We start from the raw sequence: 19590 nt of genomic DNA on the forward strand, positions 1-19590 counted from the left end.
GACTGCCATATGGGTTCTGCAGCTGCCAGACCAGAGATCCTAGAGAAGGCCCGGAGAGGAGGGCAGGGTGGGAAGAGAATTCTACTTCTTTCGGAAAGAGAGGAAAAGAAAAACAAACAGTGGGGGAATGGTTGATCTAAATGCAATTACACTACTTAATGAATCCACTGGAGCCCACGATATTTTAAACCATCTCAAATGATTAGGAAATTAATTCTAGCATGACTTTAGTCAAAGAACATTATGTGATGAATTCACACAATCTGAATAATTGCAGCTATCAGCTGAAATAACAGCAGGAAGATGAGTAAATAGGTCAGCTATTCTAGGAGATAAATGTGTATCCCCTGATGTCTTCTGCACAACTTTTTGTAAAAAGCAGACAGTAGCATTTTCCTAATTGTTTTTAAACCTTTCTGCAGAGGTTATATGTCTGAAATTCAAGAGCTGGCTGATAATAATCTCCCGTGACCGATTACTTTTCACCACAAAAGGAGCAAATTACATTTCAGAGATTTCTTTTCTTAGCTATTATTGAACATTATGGAGAACAGGTGTGTGGGCAGAAGAGCCCTCTTTAACACAGCTTATGATGAGGGCAGACTCTCTGTAAACACTAAGAGAAATTTTTAAAGATCAATTGTGAAACGATTTATTAAATCACTCTCTAGTTATTTAGTGTTTAGCACTGAGCATCTAGGAATTGAAAGCACAGGGTGTGTACCAGAAAGCTTTGCTTTTTATTGGTTATTTTTTAGGTTTTTTCTTTTTTGGACTGGAGAAATTATGAACTGATGGGGAGACATGCTGTCATATGCACTGGACACTTTTTTTTTTAATCGTCAGTTGAAGAAATCAAAGCCAAGCAAATGCCCTTCCAAGTGTGAGGTCATAGTTGAGTATTTGTTGGCCAACAGCCACACTGTTAAGTCATTCCTGGGAACCGTGCTGTTTCAAGGCACTGCTTGTGGACAGAATGGACGGTACAGCATTGCCCCTACCACCCACCCTGCCTGAAGTCAGATAAGGAGTCTATGCACGCAAGGCAGTGACATCCAATGCTATGGACCTACGTCAGCATCTCCCCTTCTAGTTAGCGCTGAAGTGTCTACTTTGGTCTCTTCAACACTTTGTCCTTATTACTAAGCACCCACAAATTCCTAGCACTAAAATAGATGGTAGGAAAGAGGGAATAAACAATAAGCCACCCCCTTTGTCTCAGAGAGCCAAGAATAAAATTGGGTTTGGGTTGTTAAAAGGGGTATTTGTGGAAGAAAATCCAACTTCTCTAATTCTCACCATGGAAATGCCTTGGAACTGCAGAACATTAGAGCTGAGAAAAGATCTCAGAGGCCAAAAGCACCAAACCTTCTTGCTTCACTGATGACAAAATTAAAACTCAGAGAATGTAAGCAATTTTCTCCACAAACGCTGTTGTCTAGACAGCAGTGCAAGCTACCCTGTACACTGGAGGAAAGACCTGGTCTTGACAGGCTCACAGCCGAGTGCCTACCCATGAAGGATGCGCATTCCATCAGGAACTCTCTCTGCCCTGCTTTGGAGCAAGAGCTCTGCTCCTCAGTACTCAGCCAAAGCTGAGCACGGGATGGGAACCTAAGTAACAAAGTCTGCTATTGTGACTGGCAAGCAAAAACCTATTGGAAAGACGACTGATTACTGGTTCACATGAATTTGAAATAACAGACAGTTATGGTTATTTATGATCTCCTACCTTATGTTCCACAAGACTTTACTAGCACGAATTAAAAAGTGCCTCCAATCTAATTTTTAATTTAACTGCTTCACTGCAATTGAACTAAAGTTCAATAGATGGTTAAACTAAATCAAGAATTTTCATCACTCACCCAGTAGTACAATACGTTGCATTCCACTCACATGATCTTATTATAATACAATTTTCCATTTGTTGAGAAAGCATTCTGTGCAATGCACTGTGTGAGTAGCTTTATTTACATTATTTCTTATTCTTACAGCTATTCCAAAAGGTAGGAATTATTATCCCCATTTTTTAGATGCATGACTTTATTTTCAGAGGGATGAAGCAATTGGGCCAAAATCACAGTGTGTGGGCAGAGTTACAAAGTTAACCTCAGAGCCCTCATGCTCCAAAGCCAGATTCTCAACCAGGCATCGTAGCTTCCATACCTTGCCCATTCTTCCACAGTCAAAGAAAATTAATTATTCACTTATTTTAAAAAGATTACCTATGTCATCATACTGGAAAGATAATTAAAGATCATGCTGGAAATTCCAGAAATGTCGATGAATAATTAAGTCTTTCTAAGACAACTAGAAATTGGAAGCTGACCTCCTGTGCAGCATGAATACAGTTCCAGGTTATCTAGTTGAAAAGGAAAATTGGCAGTTGGTGATCACAGAATGTCTGGAGTAATTTCAGATCAGCCCACACAGAGGAATAAGAGACGAAACCCTCTGTAAATAGGCAAATATTGATTAAATATATTCCAGGGCAAGACCCAGGACTATGAAATTAACAGAACACAGAGGCAGGGCAAACTTGAGACCTTTCCCTCACGCAGACTGATCAGCGCTTTTCAAAAGACAGAGCCAGAGTGATGATGTGAAATTTTAACATCAACTCAGCGGGGTCCCTCCTTTCAAACACCAGATGTCCTCTTTATTTCATCTTCCGCTCAACCCCAATTGTCTATTCCTGAGAAGACTGCATAGGCAGTTACAAAGCCATTCCCTTTGGGGTCTGCCTAATTCCCTCACCAGAAAACACATTAAACAACAGTACTGGCGATGAGTAATATGACCAACACATGCACCCTGACGGATGAACAACTGCGTGCAGGGTCACAGGGCTCTGTCATCACAGGGCACTGAGGGAACTGTGATGTGTCTATGTTTGACACCTCCCTCGTTACCTCCCTTTTAGATAATCACAGCCAAAAACAAAGAGCTATGATATGCTTTCATCTACCTCCTTCTCCCTGGGTGGGGTGAGGTAGGGAAGGTGTCACAGATTCAGGCAGGGGTGGGCACACCGTGGCCCCTGGGCCAAATCCAGCCCAACACCTGTTTTTGTAAAGAAGTTTTATTGGCCCAAGGCCAAACTCATTCGTTCACATAATGCACATGTGGCTGCCTTCCTATTACAAAGGCAGAGTGGTATCATCGAGACAGAGACTACAAGGCCCGCTAAGTTGAAAATACGTACTACCCGGCCTTTTACAGAAAAAATAATGTGCCAGTCCCTGTTAGGAGCGGGAAAGAAAAGACCCTGGCCCAGAGAAAACACGTGTGAATAACCAAGACAAAATGAGAAACCTAAACTCATAAACACAGAGAAGAAAACAGGAGGGAATGATGTGGGCAAGATGGCAGAACAGGAGTTTTCTCCTACCTTCCCCAGATGGAACACTGATTCTGACCATCACTCACGAAGACAGCACCTCTGTGATGTCCAGGAGTCCAGTGGAGAAGCTCCAGCACAGCGCTGGAGGGGAAAAAAAAAAATCCGAGGTTAGACACAATGAAGAGGGAAGAGGAACAGTTTGATTTTACCCCGTCATTCCTTCCCCAAGGTGGTGCGGCTCAGCCCCAAGATTTTTCCTGGGGCAGAGAGAGCCTGTCAGTGAGCACCTGGCCTCCCCAGATGTGCAGGGCACTGCCAAAGAGACTCCGCTCCTTCATGCCTGACCCAGAACATGGAGAGGAGGTGGGTGACTTGGGGAAGGGATGGCTGAGAGATCGGCGGTTGGTGTTCTCAGAGGAGGACAGTGGGGCACAGACCTCACCACCTGCTTCACGGACTCCATCAGGAAGCCGACACAGGAGGTCCTGGGGCGCCTGGCCTCGGGATGCCCCCAGCCAGCCCCTGGGCATCCCCTCAGGCTCTGTATGCCTCACCCGCACACCGTCACACTGTGGCTGGCTTCCCCAGGCTGGCTCTGCGGCACTGGGAGAAACACAAACGTGAGCACTCAGCACCTCCCTGGAGAAAGAAATGGGAGGCTGTCAGCCGTCAGCCTGGCTTTGCAGGATCAAGAGAAGGCAGGTAGTCTTAAGAGTTCCTGCCCCTCTCCCGCAAGAGGGCCTGAGAAAGCCTCAGAATCCCCAGCAGGGCTGACAGAAGATATTTCTCTTCCAAAGCCAGTCAGTAAAGACTGGAGGAGGTGACTGCTTCTTCAAAAGTGAAGACAGCAACACAAGACTTCAAGGCACATGAGTGACCAAGGAAACATGGCCACGCAGAACACATTAATTTTCCTGTAACCAACTCTAAGGAAATGGAGATCTGCGATTTGCCCAGTAAGGAACTGAAAATAGTCATTTTAAGGAAGCTCAGTGAGCTACAAAACACAGAAAGACAATTCAGCAAAATTAGGAAAACAATACAAATAAAAAGAGGAATTTAACAGAGGGATAGAAATCATTGAAAGGAACCAAAGGGAAATTCTGAAGCTTAAGAATACAAGGAATGAAATGAGAAATGCAATGGAGAGCTATTTCATGAAAAGGCAATGAAACACCAAGAAGGAATAGTCCGTTTTGAAGGCACTGCCTTTCACAGGAAGGCAGCTTTCCACACCCACTACGCCCACCGCTGGGCTTACATCAGCATAGCTACTCCCTGGAAACAGAGACAGTAATCACTGGACGCAGAGCAACGAAGAACGGAAATACCAACCAAATTCCTGACTAATGCCTGTGCTGCAATTACCCTCTTAGGCACAAAGTGAAATGGTTTGTACCCACATCCAATTCAGATTCACGTATTCATAATGTAACTTGTCTGTGTGTGTATGTATACTTAAAACCTTTACATGTTTAAACTACTTTTGTGTATGTATATATGCATATATATTTCAATAAAGACAAGATGTATTTGTACACAAAGTGAATTTGAAAGAATATGGATTTAGCTTATTTGGAAAGAATGATTTAGTTGTGCCATTCCTAAATACCGCTGATTTGTTCAACAAGTACATTCAACAAATACTCCATGTCAGGCATGATTACAGGGTCCAAGATGCACTGGTGGAAAAAACAAAACCGACAAAAATGTCCCTGCTTTTTTTTTAACTAGTTTACATTCTAGTAGGGATGGAGAAGAAACTGACAGTAAGCAAAATTAAACTGTCTACTGTCATGTAATATTACACAAATTTAGTGGCTTAAAATTACACACATTTATAAGTTCACAGTGTGTGTGGGGAGGAGGCTGAGCATGACAGAACTGCACCCTCTGATGCAGTCCCTCGGGGCTGCGACTTCATCTGAGAGCCCACTCAAAGGCTGCACTGGGGAAGAATCTGCTCATGTGGCTGTGGGTAGAATTTAGTTGCCTGAGGGATCCTGGATCTCGGGCCTCGGTTACTTGCTGCTACGGATGGAAGGTCACCCTCAGTCCCTGGTCACAGAGGCCTCTCCCACAAGGCAGGCTGCTTCATCAAAGCCAGCAATGAAGATCTTCTAACAAGCCAGAGGCACAGTCTTTTGTAACCTGAGCAGAGAATTGACATGCCATCCCTTTTGCTGAATTTTTCTTTTAAGAAGTGAGTCACAGTCTACACTCAAAAGGATGAGATCACAGAGGCTATGATGATCAGGAGGCAAGGACCATCAGGGGCCCCCTTTAAAGCCTGCTTACCACAGCAGGGCATAACGTGCAGGGCCTGGTGGGCCATTGGGAGGAACTGGATTTTACTAGGATGCAACGACAATTTATGAGAGGCAGCTCAGGATCTACTGAGTTGTGATGTATACTGACCAAGTGTCTACTTCACCACCATCCACACTGCTCCCACGAGACCCCACAACTTCCTTGTCTCACGGACAAGGACAGTGGTATTAATCTTTCCGCATCCTGTGCTGTTCTCACACCCACTGTGACGGGTCCTGATTACACAGGCTTTTCCCCAATCACCGATAATCTCTCCCTGTATTTCTCCTTCACATAAGTTTTCTCCCCAACTATCTCTTTCCTGCTGAAAACCACCTCTTCCATTGCTCATGGTCCTCTCCCTCTCATGGCCAACAACATCACTACCAGACCGTTCATACCATTATTTAGCATCTTGGGAAGTGAATCTTTCATCCAGTTCAAAATAGGGAACACAGAGTTACCACAACTAAACTAAATGGAAAGGCTAGTCTCTGACTTTTTTTGCATGTGCTAAAAATAGCTGGAGCAGAGAGGCAGTGACCCTGAGTATGATTTAACCTGTCAGCTACACTCAGTCAAATCCCTGTTTTGCTGTGGGCCTTCCCAGTTCCTCACAGAGCCCAGACACCATCCTTCTAACCTGCTTTTCTTTCCACACCCCCTTTACACTCACACTCATGCCTAACTTTCTCTATTACTGATCACTCCATCTCCCCAGAAAGCTGGGTCCACTGGCTAACAACACGGACGCTTACAATCAGTTTCCTCCATGAACAGATGCTTTTCCCACCCAGCCGGCCTTTCGAATGCCCTCCCAGGGATCCCTTGCTCCCCGACCTCCACATCTGGACGTTTCTTTTTTGCTGGCATATGAATAAATAATACTTGGAGGAGTATTTTGGAGGAGTCCTCCATTTCTGTGCTGAGACCACATGAGAGTGATCAAGGATAACATCATAATGACACAAATTTTAAAATATGGCTGGGTTGGAAAGGAGCATCTTGAAATATTTACGTAAATTTAAAAGGTGACATCTTCATTCCTTAAAGTCCTTTCAAGCCATCTGACCACGTCGGCCAGCCACGAGGCGTTTTTGGAAGCGGAAGAAAAGAGTTGTTAGGATGCTCTTTCCTTAACAGGAGGTTTTGTTGTTGATATTTTAGAGGGAAACATGATTTCAGAAATTGCTAAAAACGCTTTTCTAAGATTTATTCCTTTCCTCATGATCAAAATAAGTGCGGCAATGTCTGTATTTGCCAGAAAAAGGGACGATATTTTCCCTCAGGTTTTGAAACCCCTTGAAAACCTCTATAACCTGCTGCTGTTTTTATAGTAATCGAAGCTAAATTGGGGCTGAGAGAAAAATGAAGCATGCGATACAACTGAAGGAATTCCATCGCAAGGCTGCACAGATTTTCCAAATGCTCAGCTTTTCCCCCTGGTGTAAATATAGCCTTTATCATGAAATTGAACAAACATTTTTCTAAATTTGTCTCTCAGGAGCAAGCCTACTCTGCACATCACAGAACATTTTATCCTCCAAAGATAGGCTGAAAGCTCTAAATTACTCATTATATGGCTTAACAAAAGAAGCTCATTGTTAGTTAATTGGAGATAATATGGCCTTGTTCCCTGATGCAGATATATTAAAATTGCTGGATATTTCTGGAGTTAATCTCTTCTGGAAAAAACTCAGTCATAAAATGTATCTTCTTCTGATAAGAAATGAGGTAGCTTGAAATAAATACACGAATTGGAGCTGAGAGGACGTAGAATACTGAAGAGGAGAGGACGCTGTCTCTGAACAACTTGCCAAATGTTAGTTCTCCTGAATGGTACGCAACCCGGTCACCCCAAAGAAAAATATCCCAATTAGCTGGACCTCACGGGGACAGTGCTAGGATGAGGCAAGTGCCTCGGGTGCAAAATTTCAAGGGGTGCCTCACTCGCCTCGCCCTAGTCCTGGCCCCAGCTGGACATCTGAGCTAAACTGAGCTAAACATCTGACTCCCTAAAACTGCCTCTTCTCTAGAATGAGTCATTTAACTGCTCCCTTGTTTTTGGACTTCTCTCCTATTTATTTTGTTCCCTGGATCTTTTACAACTAAATCCATTACAACTAAAACACAGATAGTGGATTCCTACAGATAATGGACTGCCTCTGGGCATAAATAAGGCCAGAAAGCCATGGCTACTGCTGTAAGAGGCTTTTTACTCCTAAAGGGAAGAGAAGACATGCATTCCTTCCTCCTCAGAAAATCCTTGCTCTGCCCTTCAAACTAGGGTCACGATTCCTCATGCCAAATGTCACCACGTCACCTGCTGTTCACTTTCCAGCTCATGACAAGCACTCTTCTTCACACATCACTGGAACGAAAGCCCTGAAACCACGTGAGACCTCCTAATTCATCGTAAACCCAGGACTTGAAGCATCATTGAATGTCACTGGCCTGAGGCTCTTTCATGACTGAACACCCCTCCTTTCTCGGGCCTGAGTCCTCACAGTCACCATGGCTTCTTCCAGTATTTCCGATCCCTCCTCCTTCGACTTACATGGCATCACGTTTTTTTTTTTTTCAAATTTATCAACTTCTTCCTAATGTTGACATGGTTTAGAATCAGAACTCTCTTCTCTTGTTGCTGTAAAGAATCTCCCCAGCCAATCCCAGCTGCTTACAAGAGCCTACCTCCTCGGCAAACACAACTGACTTCACAATCTTCATCCATGGCCAAACTTTTTCCACTGGGAACCCCGTTGTCCTCTCTCTTTAGATACATTTATTAAATTACTAAGTTCCTAGGCATTGTGAGTGCACAGACGACCCAGGTGACCTCAGACCTTAGACTGCAACCTGGCAGAGAATGCTGATGAGTCTGGAGGAAGTTACAACACAATGTGTGTTATAATGAAAGCATAAATCTGGTGCTCTAGGGTGATGCTGCTCATACTTCGGTGTGCAAACAAAACACCTGGGCCTCTTGGTAAAAGGAAGATCATGATTCAGAAGGACTAGGGACTTGGGAGAACTGTGCCTGGAGCCCGTGCAGCAGGGGTGGGAAAGCCATGTGGATGCAGTGGGTTGTGGAGGAGATAGAAATAGAAGGAAGTAGAAACTAGGTGATGAAGGGACCTGTGAAATATCCTAGGGGGGACACACCCAGAATGAAAAGCAGGGCACAGCTGGAGAGAGGAGCATTGACAACGAGCCAGTATCTGTGCTGAACACCCTGAGAGTCCAGGGCACTTGTCTCCGGAAGGCAGGGCGTGGTGGCCAGAGGCACAAGCGCTTCACAGGATGGGAGCGGGGGATAAACACATCCTGGATGGTCCCATCTGAATGTACCTCCCCGCAGTCTATGAGAACGGGGAGCACCACACTTTCAGATTGCTAAGTCACCCAGACTAACACTGAGCTGCTACTCCTGGGGGCTTGTGGGCACAGTTTTGGGTTTGGAGGATTTGGGGCTTTGGGGTGTTTTTTTAGGATTCTGCAAATAATGCGGAAATAAAGCAATGACTTGTGTGTTATTCACTTGATTGAAACAGGGATGCTCACTGCACTCAGATGGTACCGAAACAGGTCTGTAACCAAAGAGCTGCCTCTGCACTGTTTAACGTTAACTAAGCAACAATCATGCCTTTAAGCACAGAGGAACACATGCGGTGACACACTGAACACTGCTTTAAACTAAGGTCAGCTCCACTGCTAGAGAGAATGACAAAAAGAGTCCACATTTCCTTGCTTCTCTTTTTCAAAAGATCAGCAAAATACACCTGATTGCTCAGTTTCTTAAAGAAACTCTTTTCCATTTGTCTTGTTGGTTTTTCATGTTCCATTACAGGGTTGTCTTCTAAATGCCAAACAAAGCGATAAGCAAGCTGGAGGCCAGGGTTCCATATTCGGCTCTGGAAGCCCAGTGTTCGGCGGGGCACGCAGCACACAGTTGGTACTCAGCATATGCTCATCGAGGACATGAGACAGCACCACAGTCCTCACCATAGGCTCCCTTACATTGACCACACGTGCCAACAGTAACACACACATACTCCCGAGAGGAGGGGCTGTACACTGAGATCTTCTCTGCCATCACCAGGTATGGACGAAGAGCCAGAAGGGAGAAGGCAGGTGAGCAAAGTTCCAGAGTAGGCTCAAGGACAGCCCACGTCCACGGCCACCACCCGGAAGGCAATGAGACAGCAGGCAGCCTGTTCGTCTTTCTCCCTAAGACCCAGGCCAATCACTACAGCACTTTCTACTTTAACAAATGCCTTTCCTGTCGATTTATTTTACTTTACTCTAAAATCTTTTTAAACATATACACATAATTTTACACAATGCCCAAAAGTGATTATCTCATACATGTTAGCTGACTGTTGTAGCAGCACTCTGTGTGTGTGTGTGTGTGTCTGTGTGTGTCTGTGTGCGCGCGTGCGTGTGTGGTTTCGCTTGTCTTCCCCTCCCACTCATACCATTCCTTTTTACCGCGGACTCTGATGCCACCGCCCTCCCTGGTAACCCAGGCGAAGAATCTAGACGGTACCGTTCATGTTTTTCTTCATAATTATATAGACACACCGAATTTTGTCCTTGTCTTAAAAAATGGGATATTACAGAATATTACACATACTTCTCTGTTTTTTTCTTTCCCCGCTCAACAGTGTGTCATAGAATTTCCTGTACACCACCTGATATATTCGAATCCATCCTTCTGAACGGCTGCATGACATGATATGCCATGTTAATGAATTCTAATTTACTCGATGATCCCTCTGTTGAAGGGCATTTCCTTTGTTTCCTTTGTCAGCTTGAACAATGAATGGTCAGTATATATCCTGGAACACTGATCCTCACTTACTGAGCTTCATTTCTAGCAGATGGAGCTCCAAGGTGGGATGGCTGGGTCAAAGAGTATGCCTTTAACATTTTAACAGTTATCGACATATTAATATCAAAAGGGCTATAGACATTCACATTATCATCAGCAATACATGAAAGTACCCATTTTCCACACATCTCCAGTGTGTGTTATTGCTTTAACATTAGTTTATAATGTTTCCATACTGAAGGAAATGTCAGGTGAGCAATACCACCCACAGGATGCCCTCTTTTAGAGGATACAGGGAAGTCCTGCTTTGACTCAGGAGGAACAACCCTGGAAGGCACTCGGCAGACCTAGTTTTGGGTTCACACATGCACTCTGACCTGAGACGTTGAATGAATCCTTTATCCTTACTGAGCCTCTTTCTATGTTTGTTGAAAGGAAGCAAATACACATATACTTACACATAGGCATTTTAACATTAAAGGGTTGACAAGATTATGTGAATTTATCAGGCCAAAATCAAAGTGTAGCCAAGAATCAATAAAGGACAGCAGAAACCTAAAGCCATTTTTCCCTGAGGGCATCTGGCCAATGTGGTGAATGTTAGTTTTAGTATTTAATTCCTCAGAAGGTGCAGGAGACAGAAGAGAAAACCCAGGGCTCACCCAGGGTGGAAAGTTCAATAAAGAATACTTCTGCCTCAAATATGGGACTTCAAAAGTGCTATACCCTCAGTGTAAATTCGAAGCAAAATAGACTCACACCAAATTATACCATTAAAGGGCGACAAGAACACTTTCCTGGGTCCTGAGAAAAGCAGTAAAGGAATAAATACAGAGAAGTTGTTAAAAAAAAATTAGTAAACCTAGCACTAATGTGAATTTGCAACACAAAGTCCTACCACATGAGAAGTCCAAAGAATGTTAAGCTATCAGTTTAGCTCAAGAACCTCTAAAATTATTTGTGGTGGCGAGCTGGGCTGTTTGTTTCATTTCCAATCCATGGGAACTTTAGTAAAATGTAATAAAAATAAATTGCACAAAAAATGATATGGAAAAAAGGACAAACACAGCATGTTGATGCTGTCTGTAGCAATGTCAAGTTATTATAAAAATTTCCAAATGTCACTCTTATTTTCCATACTTGGTCTGCAAAAGGTTACAAGCATTTGGTGGAGCGAGACCTGGTCCCAAGTACCCAGCAGAACAAGTACAATTTGTCTCCGTGGAACATACTCTCCTCTTACGCCTTAGAGAATTCTCAAAATAATTTTCCAAGGAAAAAGCACACATTTCACAAGTAAAGGAAAATCAGCAAACACACAAGTTCACTCGGCACCACAAGGAGGAATTAAAATAAAGAGACAGAAAAAACCAGACTTGCAAAAGCTTCAGATACTGAAATTATCAGACACTGAATCTACAACAAACTTGCTGATTATGTTTAAAGGAATGAAATGTAGGCGACTATACTGGAATAAAGGAATGAAATATGAGACTACTATAAAAAGTGACCTAGCAGAGCTGAAAAGAATCAACCAGAGATGGAAAGCAAAAGGAAAGAAAATTAAAATTCCATAAATGAGGACAGCAGCAGACTAAACATGGCTGAAGAGACAAGTAGGTAACAGAAGGATGGGGCAGATACCATCCAGAACACAGCCCCGCAAAACAAATCGATGCAAAAGAAGAAAGAGACGTTTGGAAACAGAGGATGGAGAAGATATAAAATGTCTTCTCAGAGTCCCAGAATACATGAAAGCTAACAGCACAGAGGAAATAATATGATAAAAGACTTTCTTTCCAGAATGGGTAAAAGATATAAATCTACAAACTCAAGATTTCCCAGAAATCCTAAGGAAAATTCATGAATAAAAATGCGCAGCTGAACAAGTCACAATAAAATTTAAAACCATCAAAGAAAATCTTAAAAAGAGAGGGGAAAAAAGGAAGATCACCCTCGAAGGAGTGACAGGCTAACAGCTGATTTTCAACAACAAAGACTGAAGCCGGGAAAATAGGAACTGAACCTCATTGCCAGCCACGTGAACGGCATGGACGCAAAGCCTCCTCCAGGTGGGCCTGGAGATTCCGCAGTCCAGCACTCGGATGGTAGCCTTTGAGAGGCTTATGTTAACCCCTATATATAAAAACAGACAAAAACACATTTCTTCTGTATTGCACAGGGAACAATATTCAATATCTTGTAATAATCTAATATGTAATGCATGACTGGGACATTATGCTGTACACCAGAAACTGACACATTGTAACTGACTATACTTCAATTTAAACAAACAAAGAAACCAGAGGACCCAGCTGAGAGGCAGACACATTCCCAGCCCATGGCAATGATAAAACAGGAAGTGCATAATAACTGATATTAATGAGATTACACATGATCATCAATGATCGTTGTTTTGAACGGCTGAGCTCCGTGGTAATTTCTTATACAGCAATAGATCACTAGTGCAGTTAACATCCATCTCATCTCCCTGTTGTCAAAGAGAGCAACTACTCAGCAATGACAAAAACAAGATACGACCCGGGCTGGGGGAGGAAAAGGCACGGATAACCCACGATCTAGCCGACTGTCAGTGCAGAAGGGAGAACTTGCCAGGATGTCTTAGTTTACCAGGGCCACCACATCAAAGTACCGGAGACCGGGAACGCAAACAACATAAATCTATTGTGTCGCAGTTCCAGAGGCTGGGCTTGGGTCCTCCTCGGGGCCTCGAGGGAAGGCTTGTTCCAGACCATTCTCTTCTCCTTGTGGACAGCAATACTCTCTCTGTGTTACTTCGCCTGGTATTCCCTCTATGTGGGACTGTTTCTGAGAAAATGTCTCCTTTTCACAAGGATACTAGTCATGTTGGATGGAGGCCCACCAAAGGACCAAAGGACCTTGTTTTAACTTGATCTCCAACATAAAGATCCAGTCTCCAAAAATGGTCACATTCTGAGGGACTTGAGGGTTATGACCTCAACACGTGAATTTGGGGGAGGAGGACACAAACACATAACACAGTGAGGGACATTTAGCTACTCACTGAGTACTATTCAGATACAGACTTGGAATCACAAGTTTATCCCAGCCCAAAATAATTCCTGCATATTGTTTTACTTGGTTCAAAGGGAGGCGATGACTATAACATTCATTTGTCTTGCTTGTCATTTATGCAGCTATGAGCTCTGATATGATCTGGAGGGATTTTTTTTTTGTCACACTTTTGCTCTTTTGTTATCAGTCTAAAGAAAATGTAATAAAAGCTGAAGCACTACAAAGATGTCCACTTGGTACTAGATATAGCCAGTTTAACATGGCACTGCGCTAAGTTCAATCACAGCTTTGTTTATGGATGAACTTTTTAGTTCATCCTCATAAATCACATCTAAGCTAATTAAAATCTCAAATCTCAGTTGTCCTGTAGCCCAGTTGTCCACTGAAGCTATCCACAATGAAATATGAAGATAATAAAATTATTCTAGGGGTCGCAGTCTAGGAGACACTTCCAAAACTCATGAACAGTCATAGAAATGAAGCAAATGAAGCCAGGGGCTGTGCAAGATGTTCTTACTGAGTTAAGACTTCATCTCCCTGGGTGGCGGGTAGTAAAACCACAGAAAGGCAGGAATCAAGCTCATATTCCAGAAATATCTCAGTTTTCTTTAAATAAGGGAACTACATTTGCTCTAACATTGTTCAGGTGTGTGTCTGTGTGGGCCTCATTCCACACAGCCCTGATTCCCCTTAATGAGAACAAAGCCCTTTAAACCAAAGACTTTGGGTTAAGGCTGCCTTGGAGGACATCTGGTAAACCAGGTAAAAGTTGGGCAACGTTGTGATGTCTTTGCAGCTGAAGGCAAGGGTTACATCAAGGCTGTCCAATTTCCACTGGACTGGAACAGAGCACAACAATGTCATTGCCTCAGCAGAAAACTGAGGATAAGCATGGAAAGAGAGAAAATAGATGGAAACCAATTTGTGAAACAGCAATGCATTCTAAGTTCATTGAATTAATAATAAAAATTGCAACACTGTCTGAAGGCTATTAAAGATCCATATAGAGGGAGGAAAAAAAACAAAAAAAGAAGAATAGCATTATTTCGGGCAAGGCAATATACTGAAGCAATGAATGTTCAAAGTGGGATATATGTCACAATAAATAAAGCTGTATTTAAATCAAAGGTTCTCAGCTAATGCCTGCCAAACTCCAGTGGAGGGCCAGTAAAATAAACGATGAGAGAGAGCAAAACAAAGATAGGGGGTGCCTTGGTTGGCAAAGAACATTGCTCCTCAAAGGAACTGCCTGAGGTTTTGTTCTGTTTAACTGTGGACTCTACTTTCTTGGTTCTGATTTGACAGCATTCAAAGAGAGCTGGTTTTACAAAACACCCAGGAAGGGCTCCTGCACAAGAAATTACCAGCACGCTTGCAAACTGCTCCAGCAAAGGAAATGTTTTAGATTGACCAGGGCTTCAAATAAAAAGGGGTCCTCTCTACAGAGTCATCAACAAGACTCAACAACGGATGTGGGCCGGTGGAAGAAAAGCCCGCAGCTAAACTTCTCTCAGCAAGATGGACACAGGTATAACAGAAAAAAAAAATATGTTTGAATAAGATCACTGCAGAGTTGCTTTTTGTTCTTGAAGACTGTATCATTGTCCACTGTCCTCAGCAGGCTGTGTTTCTCCTTCAGTGGGTAGTTGAGAAGCACATTCAAGGGCAGACTCTCATTTGCCAGTAATGATCTCAAGAATGTATCTTGCAACCTGCAGCCTGCTGAGCTACAGGGACAGGAATCCTTTTCAGGACCAGCTGGACAGAATCTGAGGGTATCTCGCTAACACACCTGTACCAACACAAACTCCATTGACAGAGTATTCTATAAAGGCTGCTGGCAGCTTTCCGCCTTAAACTCCATGTACCAGATTCTTAAATGAAATAGTCGGGTAAGGGGCTACCCGGTTGAGACATTTGCCCAAGAAAATGAAGGAGTCCTCTACCTCTCTGTTTCACAAAAATATCAAAATGATTAACTGAGAACATCTAACTCAACACACAGAAGGTAAAATACAAGTATAATTTCCCAGAGAGTGTATCTGAGTATTATGGACAACCAAACATGATATTCAATTTTGTCATTAATTTCCAGCGCCTCTTCCTAAGAAGCTGATTAACAAAGCAAACAAAAATTCACGTTGGAATGCCAGAAGAGAATAATTTCTCTCTGAAGTATTCGCCTTTCTTGTGTGGTCCAAGTTTCGCAGTTCTGCCAGTTCACTTGCTCACATCCCCCACGGTTCTGCTTCCATGATGCTCTGCCTTGAGTGCTGCTGTCCCTGATGAGAGTCTTTCTTACTTTCTGTAGGAACTCATGTTAATGCTTATGTGCTTTTTCCAGCTTCTGAGCACTCTGCCCTGTGTCTGAGAGTGTTCTACTGCAGTACAGAAATGCAAGAGATTTTGTACTTCCGGGCAAGATGGCGGAGTAGAAGGACGCTTGTAAGTCACCCTCTCCCACAAATACACCAAGACCCACATCTACAGACCCACTCAGCCAACCAGAGCACCTGCGGAACTCCAACAGATCATCGCCCTCTTCAAAAGATAAAGACGCCAAAAATCTGGTAGGAGAAAAGGAAAAAAGAAAGAACAAAAGGCAAAGCAGCGCGGGACGGGTCCCGCGGGGAGGGAGAGGCAAAGGAGGACTGGCGCTCGCTCGCTGGGTCTCCCCTCTCCAACTGAGAGGCCAGCGGGACGGAGGGGGAGCCTCCGAGGCTCGGATCTGTACAGAGCAGCCCTTGTCTGACAGAACTAAGTTAAACGGGCACAGAGCGTCCCCCCGACACCCAGCCTGAGACGCGGGCCGGCAGCGGCGGGCAAGGCCAGGCTGCACAAGCCGGGTGGAGGACAGGGGCGGCTGCACGGAGGCAGCTCCAGGGGACTGCAAGGGGCTGGGCGCCGTGGCTGTGGGTGTACAGGACAGAACAACCTGGGCCCTCCTAAAACAGCAAGGTTGATGTGCTCTCGGGGGAAGGGTGCATACCCCCATCTCTGAAAACCCGCGGAAACTTTTCAGGGGAAGAGGGGCGGGGCCCAGGCAGAGCCGCCATATTCTCCGGCGCTGAGCACCCAGGCGGGGGCAGAGGCGAAACCTGCGTCCGCACAGAAGGGCTTAGCAGCCTCAAGGGCCAGACTGAGACAGGCCTACAGCCCGGGGCAGATAGGATCCTTCCATTCTGGTCCCCCAGAGAACTTGCTCCACAAAGACAAACAAGCAGCTGGGTCTTGGCTTGGAGCAGGGACGAGGCTACCCCTCGGTCTTCCCCGAGCCCACCCGCGGAGCGCAACGAGGGCGAAGCGCCGACCAGGGCGGAGCGCGACCAGGGCGGAGCGCCGGCCAGGGCAGAGCGACGGCGCAGAGCGCGCAGCCGCACATAGCAGCGGAGCTACCGGCGGCGCAGGCAGGGGGAGAGCAGCCCCCCGCCTGTCGGGCAGGAACACAAACCCTGACCGAGGTGCTGGGAGGGGGCACGACCCGCCCTCCTGCCTGGCCAGTCTGCAACATCTGACTGAGGCATCCGGAGGGGCAGTGACCCGCCCGCCCGCAGCAGAGGAGAGCTGCATCTGACCCCGTGTTAGGAGGAGGCGCGATCTGCTTGCCGACAGGTGCTGGGAGCAGCACAGAAGAGGGCGCCAACGGAGGGCCTCTGAAAACAAGCTGAGCTTCCAAAACAGGACGAAGACAGAAGGACTTCACATTAAAAGCACACAGACTCCAGGAGAACACTGACAACCCTTTTTGTTGTTGTTGTTGTTGTTTTTGTTTTTTTTTTAATCTGTTTTTACCTGTTCTATTTTCAATTACTCAATTTTTACTTCTTAATTCATTTCTATTTCTCTTGGGTTTTGATGTCCTGTTATTGATTAGACACAGGCTTCAAACACATATATTCATCTCCCCACCCCCCCCCTTTTTTTTAAAGGTTTTAAAAGGACGTCTCCACCCGATTAATACTCTGCTTCAACCCGCTCTTCTATTATTCATTATACATTGTTATCAAACCCTCTTTCTCCCTTCTTTTAAAAATCTTTCTCTCTCTCTATTTTTTTCTCTTTTTTTCTTTTTTCTTTTTTTTTTCCTAAGTTCTATTCCTAAATAGGCATTAGATAGATAAAATCCTTAAGATCCAAAATAGACAACTGATACTCCATAAACCACAGTGCCAGAGAGGTATGAGCAAGATGAAGAAGCAGAGAAACCTTTCCCAATTAAAAGAACAAGAGGAATCCCCTGAAAGAAAGATCAATGAAGTAGACATCGATAGCCTACTAGATCAAGATTTCAAAAAAGGAGTGATCAAATTGCTGAAGGAATTAAAAGAGATAATGCTTAGAGAAATAAAATATGTCAAAAATGAAATTGAAGCTATAAAGAAGAGCCAAGCAAAATGGGAAAACTCATTGACAGAGATGAGGAATGATCTAACAGCTGTGCAAAGCCGACTAGTTAATGCAGAGGAACGAATTAGTGATCTAGAAGACAGGGCAACAGAAAGCACCCATTCAGAAGAACTACAAGATAAGCAAATAAAAAATAATGATAATAGCGTAAGGGACCTATGGGATAATATAAAGCGTCCCAATCTTCGCATAATAGGGGTCCCAGAAGGGGAAGAAGGATCAAAGGGGATTGAAAAGGTTTTTGAAGAAATCATGACTGAAAACTTCCCAAACTTACAGAAGGAATCAGATATCCAAGTACAGGAAGCTCAGAGGGTCCCAAACAGGAAGAATCCAAATAGACCCACACCAAGACATATCATAATCAAGATGGCCAGAGTCAAGGATAAAGAAATGATTCTAAACGCAGCAAGAGAAAAGCAAAGAGTGAATTACAAGGGAACCCCCATAAGGCTCTCAGCTGATTTCTCTACACAAACACTACAGGCCAGAAGGGAGTGGCAAGATATATTCAAAGCCCTGAATGAAAAAAAGATGCAGCCTAGGATACTTTATCCAGCAAGGCTATCCTTTAGGATAGAAGGAGAAATAAAGAGTTTCACAGACAAAAAAAAGCTGCAGGAGTTTAGCAACACTAAACCCATGCTAAAAGAAATATTGAAAGGACTATTCTAAATAGAAAAGCAGCAGGATGCTACAGAAATGAGAAACGTACAACTGGAAAGGTGATAACTCATGAATTACAAATAAAGAAAACACGAAATTATAAAAGAAGACATACAAATCACTGAGAGTGGGAGAGGGAGGCAGGGAAATATAGAATTTTTTTTCTTTCTTTTTTAAATTTTTTTAACAGTAGGATGGGTTTGAGATCATGTTATTATCAGTTTATTAAAAACGGGTATAGGTTAATAGATTTACAAAAAAGGGTAACCACAAGTCAAAAATCTACAAGGGAGTCACAAAAATTAAATAAAATCCATGATAATACAAAGGAAAATTACCAAACCACAAAAGGAAGAAGAAAGGAACAAAGAGGATATACCAATTCAACTGCAAAGATAAGTTCAAAATGGCAATAAACACACATCTATCATTAATTACTGTAAATGTTAATGGACTAAATGCTCCAGTCAAAAGACATAGAGTGGCAGAGTGGATAATAAAGCAAGAACCTTCAATATGCTGCATACAAGAGACCCACTTTAGGGAGAAGGACACATATAGATTGAGAGTGAAAGGATGGAAAAGGATATTCCATGCAAATGGAAAAGCCAAAAAAGCAGGTGTTGCAGTACTGATTTCAGACAAAATAGACTTTAAAACAAAGGCCATAAAGAAAGATAAAGAAGGACATTTTATAATGATTAAAGGAGTGATACAAGATGAAGATATTACACTCATTAATATATATGCACCCAATATAGGAGCACCTAAGTACATACAAGAATTACTAACAGAGATAAAGGGCGATATTGATGGGAATACAATTATAGTTGGAGATTTTAACACTGCATTAACATCACTAGACAGATCTTCCAGACAGAAAATAAACAAGGCAACAGAGAAATTAAATACTACAATAGAAAAACTAGATTTGGTGGATATTTTCAGAGCATTACACCCCCAAAAAATAGAATAT

General features: G+C 43.5%; 1 long non-coding RNA gene across 1 annotated transcript in view; it reads right to left on the minus strand.

The window, feature by feature from the left end:
- Window positions 1-19590, minus strand: part of LOC140691832 (uncharacterized) — a 419111-nt gene that overhangs the window by 214974 nt on the left and 184547 nt on the right. The window contains exon 2 of the long non-coding RNA XR_012067475.1: window positions 3392-3484. This is a non-coding gene — a long non-coding RNA (uncharacterized lncRNA). The remainder of the gene's footprint in view (window positions 1-3391; window positions 3485-19590) is intronic.

This window comes from Vicugna pacos, chromosome X, assembly GCF_048564905.1.
Source record: "Vicugna pacos chromosome X, VicPac4, whole genome shotgun sequence".
Taxonomy (NCBI): Eukaryota; Metazoa; Chordata; class Mammalia; order Artiodactyla; family Camelidae; genus Vicugna; species Vicugna pacos.